At 32.1% G+C, this 19664-nt stretch overlaps 1 protein-coding gene across 1 annotated transcript in view; it reads left to right on the top strand.

Annotated features, from left to right (window-relative positions):
* The first annotated feature begins 2862 nt into the window (after positions 1-2862).
* LOC132104442 (E3 ubiquitin-protein ligase rnf213-alpha-like) overlaps positions 2863-19664 on the top strand; it is a 133107-nt gene continuing 116305 nt past the window's right edge. The window contains exon 1 of the mRNA XM_059510283.1: positions 2863-3012. The gene's annotated coding sequence lies outside the window, so the exon portion shown is untranslated. The remainder of the gene's footprint in view (positions 3013-19664) is intronic.

Below are 19664 nucleotides of genomic sequence, written 5' to 3'. Positions count from 1 at the left end.
TAGGATTGTGTGTCCAGCAAAGAAGACTGGAAGAGTTCAGTGATCCAAGATCAAAATCCTAAATTGTCAGCTAAAGAAATACAAAATGGAACATGCTCCATAATGTATTTATCAATATGTCTATGTGATTTGTAAAACATAAAAAAAAAAAAATACAATAAAAAATGTCACTGAAAAATTCACTGCTGTCCAAACAAAATAAAAATAAATAAGTTTGCAGAATAGCATGGGGATGTTCTGCAGAAATACTGGCAAATTATAATTGTACAGTATATACAGTAAATATGTAAATTATTATATATACATCACAGCCTTGGGTTGTTTTACTCCATGAGGGTTTGGACAGCTATCTATCATCTATTTAAAAATAAAATAAGCAGGGGGCATAATGAAAATTCAGAGAAGTGAGCAGAAAATCTTATTGTTTTAGCTGAAAATCACAGTTTATGGAAGAGGGGTCGATGCAGGCACATATGAATTAAAAAGCCTCAAGGCATGTGCTGACAGAAGAAATATGAATATATGATACTAATTTAGGCCTATTTTCCTTTAGCTATATTAAAACCCTCTGGAGTCGATTAACGCGGATACGCGTTTTGAGTCACTTTCTCCTGATAACCCCGAAAAGAACTTAAATTACACTTTCAGTTTTAATCGTACAGATAAGAGAAAATAAATCAATCGAATCTGTAAAGGGTCTACTTTTTTTGGATACAGACATAATAACAACAAAACTTTGTGCACTTATAAAATAAAGATAACAAACAAGGTGTGCTGTCTGCAGCCTTTGTCTGCGCTGATCTTCTTTTACAAACACGTCATTAAAATGAACTGTAACTCCTCGAATACTCAACGAAAAGACATGAGAGAGATATCTATAGAAAGCTTGACATGTCTATTTTTAAACTGAACAAGTGCCGCCGAAAACAGATATTCTGTGATAAAGTAATCCATATGAAAACAACGCAACAACGAAACAACCCTTCTCCCTAATGTGAACGCGCTATTCGGTTTCAAACTGAGGCGCGCGGCTTGAATACGCCCACACAGAAGAAAAAGCAGCGAGACTGTTCTTCAAGTTTTTTTATTTTACTGTTTGCTTCGCAATGAGAGGATTAAGACATAATTCACCCCAAAAAGATGTGATGTGGTTGAGGATTTGAGAAATGGATTTCCTCAGAAAAAAAAGAATGAAGCACTTTATTCAGCAGAGATCATAAACATGAGTAAGTCTCTTTTTATTTATTTATATACTTGTACTGGTTTCACATAACGTGTAAACATTTTACTAGTTAGACTTTTTCCAAATACTTTTTCCAAACTATAATTCCTGACTAAATGTATAATCAAGTGAAACATTATGAGGTTTCAATAACAATATACAATACTATACCATTCAAAAGCTTGATGTAAATAATATAAATGTAACAAATCGATAACTGTAACAAATGTAAAAACAATGCTTTTCTTTCAATTTATTCCCCCTAAAAATATTCTCAGCTCTTTTCAACATTAATAATAATGATAATAATAATAACAATAAATGTTTTTTTTTTTGTAGAAAATAAGATTGTTAAAAGGATTTCTGAAGGATTGTGTGACTGGAGTATTGATGCCAAAAAATTTGTTTGAAATTCAGCTTTGATTGTTTCTAATAAACTGTTTAACTGCTCCCCCAAGTGTATATTAAATTATGTTGTGGGATAATTAAATATATTCTTAATAAACTACAAACATAAAATTATATACATTTATTTTGTTCTCACATTCTTTCTTGTAAATCCTCACTCACAGTGGCACAGCTGACTGAGAGGCTCATTATGCAGCTCATTATGCGGGCCTTTGTCTTCTCAGGTGTAAATCATAATGATATTCATGATAGTTGATGCCTACTCGCATATGACTTTTACCAACAAAAAGTGTTTTAGAAAATTTAAATCAATATATTGTTTTCTGTTAGTGAGTAAACAAGAAGATTTTCACATAATTTAGAAAAAAAAAATTCTAGGCTACAAGCTCCAGTTTTCAAAAGTCCCGGGAACCAATGTTCTCTATGTGTTTTATGGCCTTTTTCAAGTGTTTTAACATTTTTAGTTTCTCACTAACCACGCATAATATTTTTTTTCTCAAAAACACAATCATGTACATACATGCATTTCACATATTATTATAGCCAAGTTTGTGCTGACTACAGTGAGATTAGGCTTTACCCATTTAGATATTTATAAGAAACTGAAAAAAGCACAAATGTCAGGGCATGACAAAACTTCTCCAGGCCCCAAAAATACTGCCTTTATTGAGTTATTCTGTTAATCACATATATTCTGCTAAAGTTTGTATCATTGTACATTGTGTTATATTAGAATGTTTGTTTTAGTTCTTTGAATTCAGGAGGCTGAGGGATTCTCACCACAACAACTTTTGACCTTTCTGTAGTAGGCCTAAAATGCTGATGATGCAAGCATGATCTGTAAGCAGAACATGAAGGCTAGTTTGTGTCTTTAAAGAAGTTGGATACAAAGAAACAAGTTATTATTTCAGTCAGGCTATATTTTCAAGTGTTCTCCAAAAAAAAAAAAAAAAAAAAAGAATAGCCTAAATGTAATATTCTGTGACTAGAATTAAAAATAACTGAGGGCGTGTGGGGATATTATCCAAAGGCAGTGTACAGTTAAACCCTTATAATAAAAAAAAATATATATATAACATAAAATAATGATAAGAATCTTGCATTTTAGCAGACTGTTTAATGTATATAAGCAGTAGTACTTATTGTGTTACTGGCTTGTAGTTTTGTATGAATGGATCCACATGAAAATCACGCCCATTTTTAACGAAACGAAACTTCTGAGACGTTAAGCTCACTTACGTTAGCTCTTCCTCAACAGATACTTTCATGGTGTGTGGACTAACGTGATCAGATCTGACTGAGAGACTGACTGAGGGTCACATACACGATGATACGCCACGGTGACTTGTGTCCTCTTCTGTGAAAACGCACACCTGCGCTAGGTAAGACACAAACCTGAGAGTAAACTTGCCTTTATAATGTGTGTCAGTTTAGCTTTAGCATGTCACATGAGGAAGACACCAAACTGCAAATTTCTCTTAATTTGGCATTAATGTCATATATAAGATAATCTATACTGCTAAAATAACACTCGTACAGACTCTTCGTTTTTATAAGTAAACTTGTCTGAGCATAATTCTTGTTAGCTCGGATCATGTCAACGTCAGTATTGCGTTGTCATGTTTGTTTCGGGCTATTAGTTGAGCAATTTTACTGATAAAATGTTGGCTTACTATGCAAAAATAGTAAAGTTAAGTTGTCGATTAGACGTGAGACGTATACGTTTTGTTTGTTTAGTAGATTAGAGGATGGTTTTGAAATACAGGTTCGCCATTCAGACAAGTCATAGCCTGATCTTATTGCCTATAATGGTAAAGGAGCAGCTTATAATACGTAGATAATATATTTATAAGCATATACCCATATGCGCATGGTGATCGTATATATATATATATATATATATATATATAATATGTGTGTGTATATATTATTATTGTTTCATTTTGTGGTGGATTTCTTCTTGCTCGCACTACATTTAATTTACAGTGACTTGAGCGACAGCGGCCTCTATTGGACTGCAGTCACGCCATCTGCGTTTCAGAGTAGCGCGTTCACGCCATCAGCGTTTCAGAGTAGCACGGTCACGCCATCTGCGCTTCAAGTTTATTGCGCGTCTACTCGACGGTGCGTGGTACATTAACGTGCGAGCGCTACGTACAGCCTATTTATTTTAGTAAATCCTCCTTCGGTTGTCATATTTATTCATATTCATAAGAATGATTGAATTCATTCACGTTTTAAATGTTATAAGTGCATGTTATCATTCAATCTGTACCTGCTGTATTCTGCTTATGTGGAGAGTATCTAAATTATTATTTAAAAAATATTAAAAAGGATAAAAACCAAACTGCCATGTTATTGTTTCATTCTTTAATAATTGCATGCCAAAATCAGGAACAAAATAAAAAACATAAATCATAAATCGACAAATCATGAAGAATGCAATCTTTTTCACTACAGTTCAGATTGGAAAATTCATATAAAATTAAAATCAAATGGTTTTCTGCAAACTCTACCAGACTCTTGTTCTACATGTCCCCATGTACCACTGTGGTGATTGTCATATAATTTTACAGTATCATTCTTTAATAATTGCGTGCCAAAATCATGAAAAATTATATAATTTTCACTATACAGTCAGATTTGAAAATTCATAAACGATAAAAATCAAATTGTTTTCTGCAAACTCCACCGGACTCTTGTTCTACATGTGCCCATGTACCCCTTTGGTGATTTTCATATCATTTTACTGTATCATTCTTTTAATAATTGCTTGCCAAAATCATGAAAAATTATATATTTTTCACTATACAGTCAGATTTGTAAATCCATAAAAAATTTGAATCAAATTGTTTTCTGCAAACTCCATCAGATTCTTGTTCTACATGTGCCCATGTACCACTTTGGTGATTTTCATATCATTTTACTGTATCATTCTTTTAATAATTGCTTGCCAATATCATGAAAAATTATATCTTTTTCACTATACAGTCAGATTTGAAAATCCATTAAAAATTTGAATCAAATTGTTTTCTGCAAACTCCACCAGACTCTTGCTTTACATGTGCCCATGTACTACTGTGGTGATGTTCATATCATTTTACTGTATCATTCTTTAATAATTGCATGCCAAAATTATGAAAAATGCTATCATATTAACTATACAGTCAGATTTGAAACTTCATAAATAATTAAAATCAAACTGTTTTCTGCAATCTACACCAAACTCTTGTTCTACATGTACCCACGTACCACTGTGGTGAATTTCATATCAATTTACTGTATCATTCTTTAATAATTGCATGCCAAAATCATGAAAATTTATATCTTTTTCACTGTACAGTCAGATTAGAAAATTCATAAAAAATTAAAATCAAATTTTTTTCTGCAAACTCTACCAGACTCTTGTTCTACATGTCCTCATGGACCACTGTGGTGATCTTCGTATCATTTTACTGTATCATTCTTTAATAATTGCATGCCAAAATCATGAAAAATTATATCCTTTTTTACTATACAGTCAGATTTGAAAATTCATATAACATTTTAATCAAATTGTTTTCTGCAAACTCTACCAGACTCTTGTTCTACATGTCCCCATGTACCACTGTGGCGATTTTCATATAATTTTACTTCATCATTCTTTAATAATTGCATGCCAAAATCAGGAAAAATGCTATCTTTTTCACTATACACTCAGATTTAAAAATTCATTAACCATTGTAATCAAATTGTTTTCTGTAATCTCCATCAGACTCTTGTTCTACTTGTGCCCATGTATCACTGTGGTGATTTTTATATAATTTTACTGTATCATTCTTTAATAATTGCGTGCCAAAATCATGAAAAATTATGTAATTTTCACTATACAGTCAGATTTGAAAATTCATAAACGATTAAAATCAAATTGTTTTCTGCAAACTCCACCAGACTCTTGTTCTGCATATGCCCATGTACCACTTTGGTGATTGTCGTATCATGTTACTGTATCATTCTTTAATAATTGCATGCCAAAATAATGAAAAATGCTATCTTTTTCACTATACAGTGAGATTTGAAAATTCATATAAAATTAATATCAAATTGTTTTCTGCAAACTCCACCAAACTCTTGTTCTACATGTGCCCATGTACCACTTTGGTGATTGTCATATAATTTTACTGTATCATTCTTTAATAACTGCGTGCCAAAATCATGAAAAATTATGTAATTTTCACTATAGAGTCAGATTTGAAAATTCATAAACGAATAAAATCTAATTGTTTTTTGCAAACTCCACCAGACTCTTGTTCTGCATGTGCCCATGTACCACTTTGGTGATTTACATATCATTATACTGTATCATTCTTTAATAATTGCATGCCAAAATAATGAAAAATGCAATCTTTTTCACTATACAGTGAGATTTGAAAATTCATATAAAATTAATATCAAATTGTTTTCTGCAAACTCCACCAGACTCTTGTTCTACATGTGCCCATGTACCACTTCGGTGATTGTCATATAATTTTACTGTATCATTCTTTAATAATTGCGTGCCAAAATCATGATAAATTATATCATTTTCACTATACAGTCAGATTTGAAAATTCATATAAAATTAAAATAAAATTGTTTTCTGCAATCTACAGCAAACTCTTGTTCTACATGTGCCCACGTACCACTGTGGTGATTTTCATTTAAATTTTCTGTATCATTCTTTAATAATTGCATTCCAAAATCATGAAAAATTATGTAATTTTCACTATACAGTCAGATTAGAAAATTCATATAAAATTAAAATCAAATTGTTTTCTGCAAACTCCACCAGACTCTTGTCCTGCATGTGCCCATGTACCACTTTGGTGATTGCCGTATCATGTTACTGTATCATTCTTTAATAACTGCGTGCCAAAACCATGAAAAATTGTGTAATTTTCACTATACAGTCAGATTTGAAAATTCATATAAAATTAATATCAAATTGTTTTCTGCAAACTCCACCAGACTCTTGTTTTACATGTGCCCATGTACTACTGTGGTGATGTTCATATCATTTTACTGTATCATTCTTTAATAATTGCATACCAAAATTATGAAAAATGCTATCTTTTTCACTATACAGTCAGATTTGAAAATTCATATAAAATTAAAATCAAATTGTTTTCTGCAATCTACACCAAACTCTTGTTCTACATGTGCCCACGTACCACTGTGTTGATTTTCATATAAATTTTCTGTATCATTCTTTAATAACTGCATGCCAAAACCATGAAAAATTGTGTAATTTTCACTATACAGTCAGATTTGAAAATTCATAAACGATTAAAATCAAATTGTTTTTTGCAAACTCCACCACACTCTTGTTCTGCATGTGCCCATGTACCACTTTGGTGATTGTCGTATCATGTTACTGTATCATTCTTTAATAATTGCATGCCAAAATAATGAAAAATGCTATCTTTTTCACTATACAGTGAGATTTGAAAATTCATATAAAATTAATATCAAATTGTTTTCTGTAAACTCCACCAGACTCTTGTTCTACATGTGCCCACGTACCACTGTGTTGATTTTCATATAAATTTTCTGTATCATTCTTTAATAACTGCATGCCAAAACCATGAAAAATTGTGTAATTTTCACTATACAGTCAGATTTGAAAATTCATAAACGATTAAAATCAAATTGTTTTTTGCAAACTCCACCACACTCTTGTTCTGCATGTGCCCATGTACCACTTTGGTGATTGTCGTATCATTTTACTGTATCATTCTTTAATAATTGCATGCCAAAATCATGAAAAATTATATCTTTTTCACTATACAGTCAGATTTGAAAATTCATAAAAAAATTTGAATCAAATTGTTTTCTGCAAACTCCACCAGATTCTTGTTCTGCATGTGCCCATGTATCACTGTGGTGATTTTCATATCATTTTACTGTATCATTCTTTAATAATTTCATGGCAAAATCATGAAAAATGCTATCTTTTTCACTATACAGTCGGATTTGAAAACTCATAAAAAATTAGAATCAAATTGTTTTCTGCAAACAGAGTCTTGTTTTACATTTACCCACATTTTCATATAATATTACCATTTCATTATTTAATAATTGCACGACAAAATCATGAAAAATAGGATATTTTCCACTCTACAGTCATATTTGAAAATTCTTAAATATTTTAAATCAAATTCTTTTCTGCAATCTCCCCAGACTCTTGTTCTACATCTCCCCAGGTACCAGTGTAGTGGTTGTCATCTTACTTTACTGTATAATTTTTTAATAATTGCTTACCAAAGTCCTGACCGATGCTATTGACCTCGCTATATCCACATACAAACAAACCTATAGACTTTTATTTACTTTTGGCTGGCTTTGGGATAACCATGAGGTTTGGATATTGACTGTGTATTGGACATTATGTTTGGCTTAATGAAGGTTTTGGTAATTCTCATCCTGCCTTGTGTGTGCGGTTTCTCTGTCTTCACCCACAACATGAACATGTCATAACTTACAGGTAAATGTTTACAAATATTTATATGTTAATTTGAATAAAAATTTATGTAGCTTAATCCAATTTAATATTTTATCTGGTCTTTCAGATACAACTTTCAGTGTTGTGATGTACTATAAAATGTCCATATAACTGTCCTTTTCCATTATCACTAATCTTATGCTATTGTCACTATCCAGCAAGATCATCACAGTCACAAAGGAATTACTGTTAGTATAGTGGTTGTAGTTCTAATTTGTATATTGTGGCACATATCTTCATTATGTTGAATGGTCTCCAATGTCTCCACGATGCTTCAAGAAACCCACCTGCAAAGCTACAATACTATTAAACGTTTTAGGCACTTAATATTAAATGCTGTAATAAATAGTGATTGATATATAATAACTACATTAAATCAACATTTGATGTGAGCATTTTTTTGATGTGAGCAGCTTTTGTCCTCTATCCACTTGCAAATAGTTTTTCAGGTCGCTTGGCAGGTATGTTTTTGTGGTATCTTGGAGACATTGCCACAGTTCTTCTGGATTGAGTCTGTCTCATTTGTTTTGTTTCTTCATGTCATTCCAGACAGAATGGATGATGATAAGATCAGATCTCTGTGTAAAGCACTGGCTGTTGTCAGACAAAAATCTCAGTGGATTATTACAATTAATGTCAAAATAAATGTTTGGAAATGTATACTTCTATTTCCTCCTGACACACTACAGCAAAATAAATTATTGGCATAAAGGCATTTTTCTTTATTTTCATGACTATGAAAATTGTAGAGTCACACTGAAGACATCAAGGGCTATTTGACCGAGAAGGAGAGTGATGGGGTGCTGCGCCAGATGACCTGGCCTCCACAGTCACCGGACCTGAACTCAATCGAGATGGTTTAGGGGTGAGCTGGACCGCAGACAAAAGGCAAAAGGGCCAACAATTGCTAAGCATCTCTCAGGGAACTCCTTCAAGACTGTTGGAAGACCATTTCAGGTGACTACCTCTTGAAGCTCATCAAGAGAATGCCAAGAGTGTGCAAAGCAGTAATCAAAGCAAAAGGTGGCTACTTTGAAGAACCTAGAATATGACATATTTTCAGTTGTTTCACATTTTTTTGTAATGTATATAATTCCATATATAATTCCACATGTGTTAATTCATAGTTTTGATGCCTTCAGTGTGAATCTACAATTTTCATAGTCATGAAAATAAAGAAAACTCATTGAATGAGAAGGTGTGTCCAAACTTTTGGTCTGTACTATATATATTTATATACTAAGGATAACTAAGGATAATCCCAAATTCAGTTTGTCAGAAAATTAGATTATAAATTAAGACCAATACAAAGAAAGGATTTTTAGAAATCTTGGCCAACTAAAAAGTATAAAAATGAAAAGTACGAGCATGTACAGCACTCAATACTTTGTTTGGGCTCTTTTTGCCTGAATTACTGCAGCAATGCGGCATGGCATGGAGTCGATCAGTCTGTGGCACTGCTCAGGTTTTATGAGAGCCCAGGTTGCTCTGATAGTGGCCTTCAGCTCTTCTGCATTCTTGGGTCTGGCATATCGCATCTTTCTCTTCACAATACCCTGTAGATTTTCTAAGGGGTTAAGGTCAGGCAAGTTTGCTGGCCAGTTAAGAACAGGTACTCAAGAACCTGGTCCTTAAACCAGGTACTGGTAGCTTTGGCACTGTGTGCAGTTGCCAAGTCCTGTTGGAAAATGAAATCTGCATCTCCATGAAGTTGGTCAGCAGCAGGAAGCATAAAACCAGGTACTGGTAGCTTTGGCACTGTGTGCAGTTGCCAAGTCCTGTTGGAAAATGAAATCTTCATCTCCATGAAGTTGGTCAGCAGCAGGAAGCATAAAGTGCTCTAAAACTTACTGGCATACGGCTGCGTTGACCTTGGACTTCAGAAAACACAGTGGACCAACACCAGCAGATGACATGGCACCCCGAACCATCACTGACTCTGAAAACTTTACACTTGACCTCAAGCAACGTGGATTGTGTGCCTCTCCTCTCTTCCTCCAGATTCTGAGACCCTGATATCCAAAGGAAATGCAAAATTAATCAGAGAACATAACTTTGGACCACTCAGCAGCAGTCCAGTCCTTTTTGAAGCGAGACACTTCTGACGCTGTCTGTTGTTCAACAGTGGCTTGACACAAAGAATGTGACAGCTGAAACCCATGTCTTGCATACATCTGTGCGTAGTGGTTCTTGAAGCACTGACTCCAGCTGCAGTCCACTCTTTGTGAATCTCCTCCACATTTTTGAATAAGTTTTGTTTCATAATCCTCTCCGGGGTGTGGTTATCCCTATTGCTTGTACACTTTTTTTCTACCACATCTTTTCCTTCCCTTTGCCTCTCTATTAATGTGCTTGGACACAGAGCTCTGTGAACAGCCACTGTGATTATTAGTGAAATAAATCAAATTTTTGATGATATTCTAATAATATGACCAGCACCTGTATATGTATGTAAGGTATATATATATATATATATATATATATATATATATATATATATATATATATATATATATATATATATATATATATATAGTACTGGTAATTCAATATGCTGTTGTATATATATATATTTCCAATTGAATTTTTTGTCCAATTACGAGTTGCGAGATGCCTCGCATGTGCGACTCAATAGTCCTGCCATGTTCAGCTCCAAGTTTTAAAACTTAATTTGTACAATAAATTTTCATTACTTTTAAAAAATGTCATGATGACTTAAAATTAAATACATTTGCACTGAAAAATATAAAGAAAATCCTTTTGAAATGAGAATGATGCCATAGATTATTTTGGATGGAATACTAGATTGATTTATATAATGAAGATATGTGCCACAATATACAAATTAGTACTACAACCACTATACTAACAGTAATACCTTTGTGACCGTGATGATCTGGCTGGACAGTGACAAAAGCATAAGATTAGTGGTAATGGAAACATGAAGTTATATGGACATTTTATAGTACATCACAACACTGAAAGTTGTATCTGGAAGACCAGATAAAATATTAAATTGGTATAGGCTACATAATGTTTATTCAAATTAACATATACATATTTGTAAATATTCACCTGTAAGTTATGACGCTCATGTTGTGAGTGAAGACAGGGAAAACGCACACACAAGGCAGGATGAGAATTACCAAAACCTTCATTAAGCCAAACATAATGTCAAATACACAGTCAATATCCAAACCTCATGGTTATCCCAAAGCCATTCAAAAGTAAATAAAAGTCTACAGGTTTGTTTGTGTGTGGATATAGTGAGGTCAATAGCATCGGTCAGGACTTTGGTAAGCAATTATTAAAAAAGTATACAGTAAAGTAAGATGACAATCCCCACACTGGTACCTGAGGGGATGTAGAAAAAGAATCTGGTGGAGTTTGCAGAAAACAATTAGATTTGACCTTTTAATGGATTGTTTAAAATGTATTTACAGTGAGGAAGAAGATAGCATTGATCATGATTTGGTAAGCAATTATTAAATAATTATACTGTAAAGTATGATGAGAATCACCACAGTTTTACCGGGAAAGATGTGGAACAAGAATCTGATGGAGTTTGCAGAAAACAATTTGATTTAAATTTTATATGAATTTTCAAATCTTACTGTATAGTGAAAATTATATAATTTTTCATGATTTTGGCACGCAATTATTAAAGAATGATACAGTAAAATGATATGAAAAACACCAAAGTGGTACATGGGCACATGTAGAACAAGATTCTGGTGGAGTTTGCAGAAAAAAATTTGATTATAATTTTTTATGAAGTTTCAAATCTGACTATATAGTGAAAAAGATCGCATGTTGCCTGAATTTGGAATGCAATTATTAAAGAATGATACAGTAAAATGATATAAAAATCACCACAGTGATACATGGGCAATTGTAGAACAAGAGTCTGGTGGAGTTTGCAGAAAACAATTTGATTATAATCGTTTATGAATTTTCGAATCTGACTATAGTGAAAATTATATAGTTTTTCATGATTTTAGCATGCAATTATTAAAGAATGATACAGTAAAATGATATGAACATCACCAGAGTGGTACGTGGGTACATGTAGAACAAGAGTGTCTGATGGAGATTGCAGAAAACAACTTGATTATAATTGTTTATGAATTTTTCATTCTGTGTATAGTGAAAAACATAGCATTTTTTATGATTTTGGCATGCAATTATTAAAGAATGATATGACATTCTTGATATGATATGATATGATATGACAATGATATGACAGTAAAAGGATATGACAATCACAACAGTGGAACATGGGTACATGTAGAACAAGAGTCTGGTGGAGTTTGCAGAAAACAATTTGATTTAAATTTATATGAATTTTAAAATCTGACTGTATAGTGAAAATTATATAATTTTTCATGATTTTGGCACGCAATTATTAAAGAATGATACAGTAAAATGATATTAAAATCACCAAAGTGGTACGTGGGCACATGTAGAACAAGAGTCTGGTGGAGATTGCAGAAAACAATTTGATTATAATTGTTTATGAAGTTTCAAATCTGACTGTATAGTGGAAAAGATAACATTTTTCATGAATTTGGCATGCAATTATTAAAGAATGATACAGTAAAATTATATGAACATCACCACAGTGGTACGTGGGCACATGTAGAACAAGAATATGGTGGAGTTTGCAGAAAACAATTTGATTCCAATTGTTTAAGAATTTTCAAATCTGACTGTATAGTGAAAACGACATAATTTTTCATGATTTTGGCATGCAATTATTAAAGAATGATACAGTAAAATGATGTAAAAATCACCACAGTGATACATGGGCACATGCAGAACAAGAGTGTGGTGGAGTTTGCAGAAAACTATTTGATTATAATTTTTTATGAATTTTCAAATCTGACTGTATAGAGAAAAATATATAATTTTTCATGATTCTGGCATGCATTTATTAAAAAGAATGATACAGTAAAATGATATAAAAATCATCACAGTGATATATGGCCACATATAGAACAAGAGTCTGGTGGAGATTGCAGAAAACCATTTGATTTTAATTGTTTTTGAAGTTTCAAATCTGACTGTATAGTGAAAATGCTAGCATTTTTCATGATTTAGCATGCAATTATTAAAGAATGATACAGTAAAATGATATGAACATAACCACAGTAGTACATGGGCACATGTAGAACAAGAGTCTTGTGGAGATTGCAGAAAACAATTAGATTTTAATTTTTTATGAATTTTCAAATCTGACTGTATAGTGAAAAAGATCATTTTTCATGATTTTGGCATGCAATTATTAAAGAATGATACAGTAAAATGATATGAACATCACCACAGTGGTTCGTGGGTACATGTAGAACAAGAGTGTCTGATGGAGATTGCAGAAAACAACTTGATTATAATTGTTTATGAATTTTTCATTCTGTGTATAGTGAAAAACATAGCATTTTTTATGATTTTGGCATGCAATTATTAAAGAATGATACAGTAAAATGATATGAACATCACCACAGTGGTACGTGGGCACATGTAGAACAAGAGTCTGGTGTAGATTGCAGAAAACAGTTTGATTTGAATTTTTTATGAAGTTTCAAATCTGACTGTATAGTTAAAATGATAGTATTTTTCATAATTTTGGCATGCAATTATTAAAGATTGATACAGTAAAATGATATGAACATCAACACAGTAGTACATGGGCACATGTAGAACAAGAGTCTGGTGGAGTTTGCAGAAAACAATTTGAATTAAATTTTATATGAATTTTCAAATCTGACTGTACAGTGAAACATTTATAATTTTTCATGATTTTGGCAAGCAATTATTAAAAGAATGATACAAAAAAATGATATGACAATCACCAAAGTGGTACATGGGAACATGTAGAACAAGAATCTGGTGGAGTTTGCAGAAAACAATTTGATTCAAATTTTTTTATGAATTTTCAAATCTGACTGTATAGTGAAAAAGATATAATTTTTCATGGTTTTGGCATGCAATTATTAAAGAATGATACAGTAACATGATATGACAATCACCAAATTGGTACATGGGCACGTGTAGAACAAGAGTCTGGTGGAGTTTGCAGAAAACAATTTGATTTTAATCGTTTATGAATTTTCAAATCTGACTGTATAGTGAAAATTATATAATTTTTCATGATTTTGGCACGCAATTATTAAAGAATGATACAGTAAAATTATATGAAAATCACCAAAGTGGTACATGGGCACATGTAGAACAAGAGTCTGGTGGAGTTTGCAGAAAACAATTTGATATTAATCGTTTATGAATATTCAAATCTGACTGTATAGTGAAAATTACATAATTTTTCATGATTTTGGCACGCAATTATTAAAGAATGATACAGTAAAATTATATGACAATCACCAAAGTGGTACATGGGCACATGTAGAACAAGAGTCTGGTGGAGTTTGCAGAAAACAATTTGATATTAATTTGATATGAATTTTCAAATCTCACTGTATAGTGAAAAAGATAGCATTTTTCATTATTTTGGCATGCAATTATTAAAGAATGATACAGTAACATGATACGACAATCACCAAAGTGGTGTATGGGCACATGCAGAACAAGAGTCTGGTGGAGTTTGCAGAAAACAATTTGATTTTAATCGTTTATGAATTTTTAAATCTGAAAGTATAGTGAAAAAGATAGCATTTTTCATGATTTTGGCATGCAATTATTAAAGAATGATAAAGTAAAATGATATGAAAATCACCACAGTGGTACATGAGGACATGTAGAACAAGAGTCTGATGGAGATTGCAGAAAACAATTTGATTACAATGGTTTATGAATTTTTAAATCTGAGTGTATAGTGAAAAAGATAGCATTTTTCATTATTTTGGCATGCAATTATTAAAGAATGATAAAGTAAAATGATACGAAGATCACCACAGTGGTACATGAGGACATGTAGAACAAGAGTCTGGTAGAGTTTGCAGAAAACAATTTGATAAAAATTTTATATGAATTTTCAAATCTGACTGTATAGTAAAAAAAAAAAAAAAATTTTCATGATTTTGGCATGCAATTATTAAAGAATGATACAGTAAATTGATATGAAAATCACCACAGTGGTACGTGGGCACATGTAAAACAAGAGTCTTGTGGAGATTGCAGAAAACAATTTGATTTTAAATTTTTATGGATTTTCAAATCTGACTGTATAGTGAAAAAGATATCATTTTTCATGATTTTGGCATGCAATTATTAAAGAATGATACAGTAAAATGATGTAAAAATCACCACAGTGATACACGGGCACATGTAGAACAAGAGTCTGGTAGACATTGCAGAAAACAATTTGATTATAATCGTTTATGAGTTTTCAAATCTGACTATAGTGAAAATTATATACTTTTTCATGATTTTAGCATGCAATTATTAAATGCAATTATTAAAGAATGATACAGTAACATGATATGAAAATCACCAAAGTGGTACATGGGCACGTGTAGAACAAGAGTCTGGTGGAGTTTGCAGAAAACAATTTGATTATAATCGTTTATGAGTTTTCAAATCTGACTATAGTGAAAATTATATAATTTTTCATGATTTTAGCATGTAATTATTAAAGAATGATACAGTAAAATGATATGAACATCACCACAGTGGTACGTGGGTACATGTAGAACAAGAGTGTCTGATGGAGATTGCAGAAAACAACTTGATTATAATGGTTTATGAATTTTTCATTCTGTGTATAGTGAAAAACATAGCATTTTTTTATCATTTTGACATGCAATTATTAAAGAATGATACAGTAAAATGATATGAACATCAACACAGTAGTACATGGGCACATGTAGAAAAAGAGTCTGGTGGAGTTTGCAGAAAACAATTTGAATTTAATTTTATATGAATTTCCAAATCTGACTGTACAGTGAAAAATATATAATTTTTCATGATTTTGGCAAGCAATTATTAAAATAATGATACAGTAAAATGTAGTGTTGTCAAAAGACCCGGTACTTCGGTACCAAGTCGGTACTAAAAAAATGTAAATGTGACTGTACCAGGTTTCTTTAAGTACCGGTAGTACCGAGGTCCCGTTCAAACCCGGTTCAGCCATAGACAGTAAAAGAAAGGGTTTCAGCGCTATGATTTCCGTGAAGCAGAAAACGAGGACGGAATCTCAAAATCCAGTCATGGAAATGAAACTTACATTTTAATATGGACAGTCATAGAATTTGTCAAAGTTAGCATAAATTAATCAAATCTCCATATGGACCAGTATCTGTAAATGTTAAGCCGCAAATGTTGCTTGAAATATGAATCCGTGTTCTGCGCGAATTAATGAATGGCAGAGACGTGCGGGTTTGTTTACTACATAGACTGAAGCGCATGACGCTTGCATTAATTTCAGCATCTGAGCTTCAGAGTTCTCTCTCCATCAAGCGATCTTTTCAGTTTCTCACACATGCAAAAGAGAGAGAGAGCGAGAGTCTTACCACGCTGAATCGACACGCAGCGTGGAATAGTAAACTATTCTTTATTGTCTTTTCCTGTAATGGAGTTCATTTAGAATTATTCATATTCATTTTTGAACAAGCAGAAGACATACCGGTTTCTCTGGTAGTGGGCGGAGCTAATGCTCAAATGGCAATTTCATTGGCTGGCGCTGATTTTGTACCGTCCCTGTTTTGATTTCAGCAAATCAGTTTGACCGAACGCAGACAATGTGATTAATATTCATGAACCCAGCAGCTCATCAATTCATAGTGCATTGGATATACATTAGTATGATAGTAGAATTAGTAGTAGTATTATCTTTTAATAATAATAATTAATATGAATAATAATTAATATGATCTATTACTATTTTTTTTACAGAAACCCTCAATGACCAAAAATATATTAAGCATCACCACCAGTCTTAAGTTCAGTTAAAATGACAAATATGCATTCATTAGGCCTAAAAGTTAATTTTTACATAAAGGCATTGTGCTAGAAATTACTATTATTTAGTAAAATGTATGTGATACTGCTACTACTGTTGAAAAAATTTATAAAACTTTATTTTTTAAAGAAATAAATCACAATATTTCTTACATGTTTAAATTTTAATAGAAAATCCCCTTTATTTACCAGAAATGTTTAAATTTCATAAATTAAAAGACAAATTAAATTTGGGTGAAACTTGTTTACCGCTTTTCATAATTATATAACTTGTATAAAAACTTTAAACGCAATTGTAAATAAGTATAAAGAATGGCATTGGTTTTATTTTTAGTGCTAAAAAGTTTTTTTTTAATTAGCATATTTTTGTGTTTTGCTTTGGTACCGAAATTGGTACCGAGAACCGTGGATTTTCACTGGTATCGGTACCGAATACTGAAATTTTGGTACCGTGACAACACTAGTAAAATGATATGATAATCACCAAAGTGGTACATGGGCACATGTAGAACAAGAATCTGGTGGAGTTTGCAGAAAACAATTTGATTCAAATTTTTTTATGAATTTTCATATCTGACTGTATAGTGAAAAAGATATAATTTTTCATGATTTTGGCATGCAATTATTAAATGCAATTATTAAAGAATGATACAGTAACATGATATGAAAATCACCAAAGTGGTACATGGGCACGTGTAGAACAAGAGTCTGGTGGAGTTTGCAGAAAACAATTTGATTTTAATCGTTTATGAATTTTCAAATCTGACTGTATATTGAAAATTATATAATTTTTCATGATTTTGGCACGCAATTATTAAAGAATGATACAGTAAAATTATATGAAAATCTCCAAAGTGGTACATGGGCACATGTAGAACAAGAGTCTGGTAGAGTTTGCAGAAAACAATTTGATATTAATTTTATATGAATTTTCAAATCTCACTGTATAGTGAAAAAGATAGCATTTTTCATTATTTTGGCATGCAATTATTAAAGAATGATACAGTAACATGATACGACAATCACCAAAGTGGTACATGGGCACATGCAGAACAAGAGTCTGGTAGAGTTTGCAGAAAACAATTTGATTTTAATTTTATATGAATTTTCTAATTTGACTGTATAGTGAAAAAGATATAATTTTTCATGATTTTGGCATGCAATTATTAAAGAATGATACAGTAAATTGATATGAAAATCACCACAGTGGTACGTGGGCACATGTAGAACAAGAGTTTGGTGTAGATTGCAGAAAACAATTTGATTTTAATTTTTTATGAAGTTTCAAATCTGACTGTATAGTGAAAAATATATAATTTTTCATGGTTTTGGCATGCAATTATTAAAGAATGATACAGTAAAATGATATGAACATCATCACAGTAGTACATGGGCACATGTAGAACAAGAGTCTGGTGGAGTTTGCAGAATTTTTTTGATTTTAATTTTATATGAATTTTCAAATCTGACCGTACAGTGAAAAATATATAATTTTTCATGATTTTGGCAAGCAATTATTATAAGAATGATACAGTAAAATGATATGACAATCACCAAAGGGGTACATGGGCACATGTAGAACAAGAGTCTGGTGGAGTTTGCAGAAAACAATTTGATTTTTATCTTTTATGAATTTTCAAATCTGACTGTATAGTGAAAATTATATAATTTATCATGATTTTGGCACGCAATTATTAAAGAATGATACAGTAAAATTAAATGTGTGGCGAGTGGGGCAGGGCCGAGGGACGTGGGAACAAGGAGTGAGGCCGGCAATGATTGGGAAATCAGTGACACCTGCGACCCACCGCCGCTGTTTTGTGTTTATTTTTGTAATTAAAATGTTTTTTGATTGTCCGCCGGTTCCCGCCTCCTTCTTCCGGATGAATATGAAGGTTTTATCATTACAAAATGACAATCACCAAAGTGGTACATGGGCACATGTAGAACAAGAGTCTGGTGGAGTTTGCAGAAAACACTTTGATATTAATTTTATATGAATTTTCAAATTTCACTGTATAGTGAAAAAGATAGCATTTTTCATTATTTTGGCATGCAATTATTAAAGAATGATACAGTATAATGATATGAAAATCACCACAGTGGTACATGGGCACATGTAGAACAAGAATCTGATGGAGTTTGCAGAAAACAATTTGATTTTAATTTTATATGAATTTTCCAATCTGAACTGTAGTGAAAAAGATTGCATTCGTCATGATTTGTCGATTTATGATTTATGTTTTTTATTTTGTTCCTGATTTTGGCATGCAATTATTAAAGAATGAAACAATGACATGGCAGTTTGGTTTTTATTCTTTTTAATATTTTTTTTAATAATAATTTAGATTCTCTCCACATAAGCAGGATACATGCACTTATAACACTTAAAACATGAATGAATTCAATCATTCTTATGAATATGAATAAATATGAACCGAAGGAGGATTTACTAAAATAAATAGGCTGTACGTAGCGCTCGCTGGTTAATGTGCCACGCACTGTCGGGTAGACACGCAATGAACTTGAAGCGCAGATGGCGTGACCGTGCTACTTTTGAAACGCAGATGGCGTGACTGCAGTCTCTATTGGGGGATTTGG

The sequence above is a fragment of the Carassius carassius genome, chromosome 1 (assembly GCF_963082965.1).
Source record: "Carassius carassius chromosome 1, fCarCar2.1, whole genome shotgun sequence".
Classification (NCBI taxonomy): Eukaryota; Metazoa; Chordata; class Actinopteri; order Cypriniformes; family Cyprinidae; genus Carassius; species Carassius carassius.
Note: the sequence above shows the minus strand (reverse complement) of the source record. Positions and strands in the feature narration are given on the sequence as shown.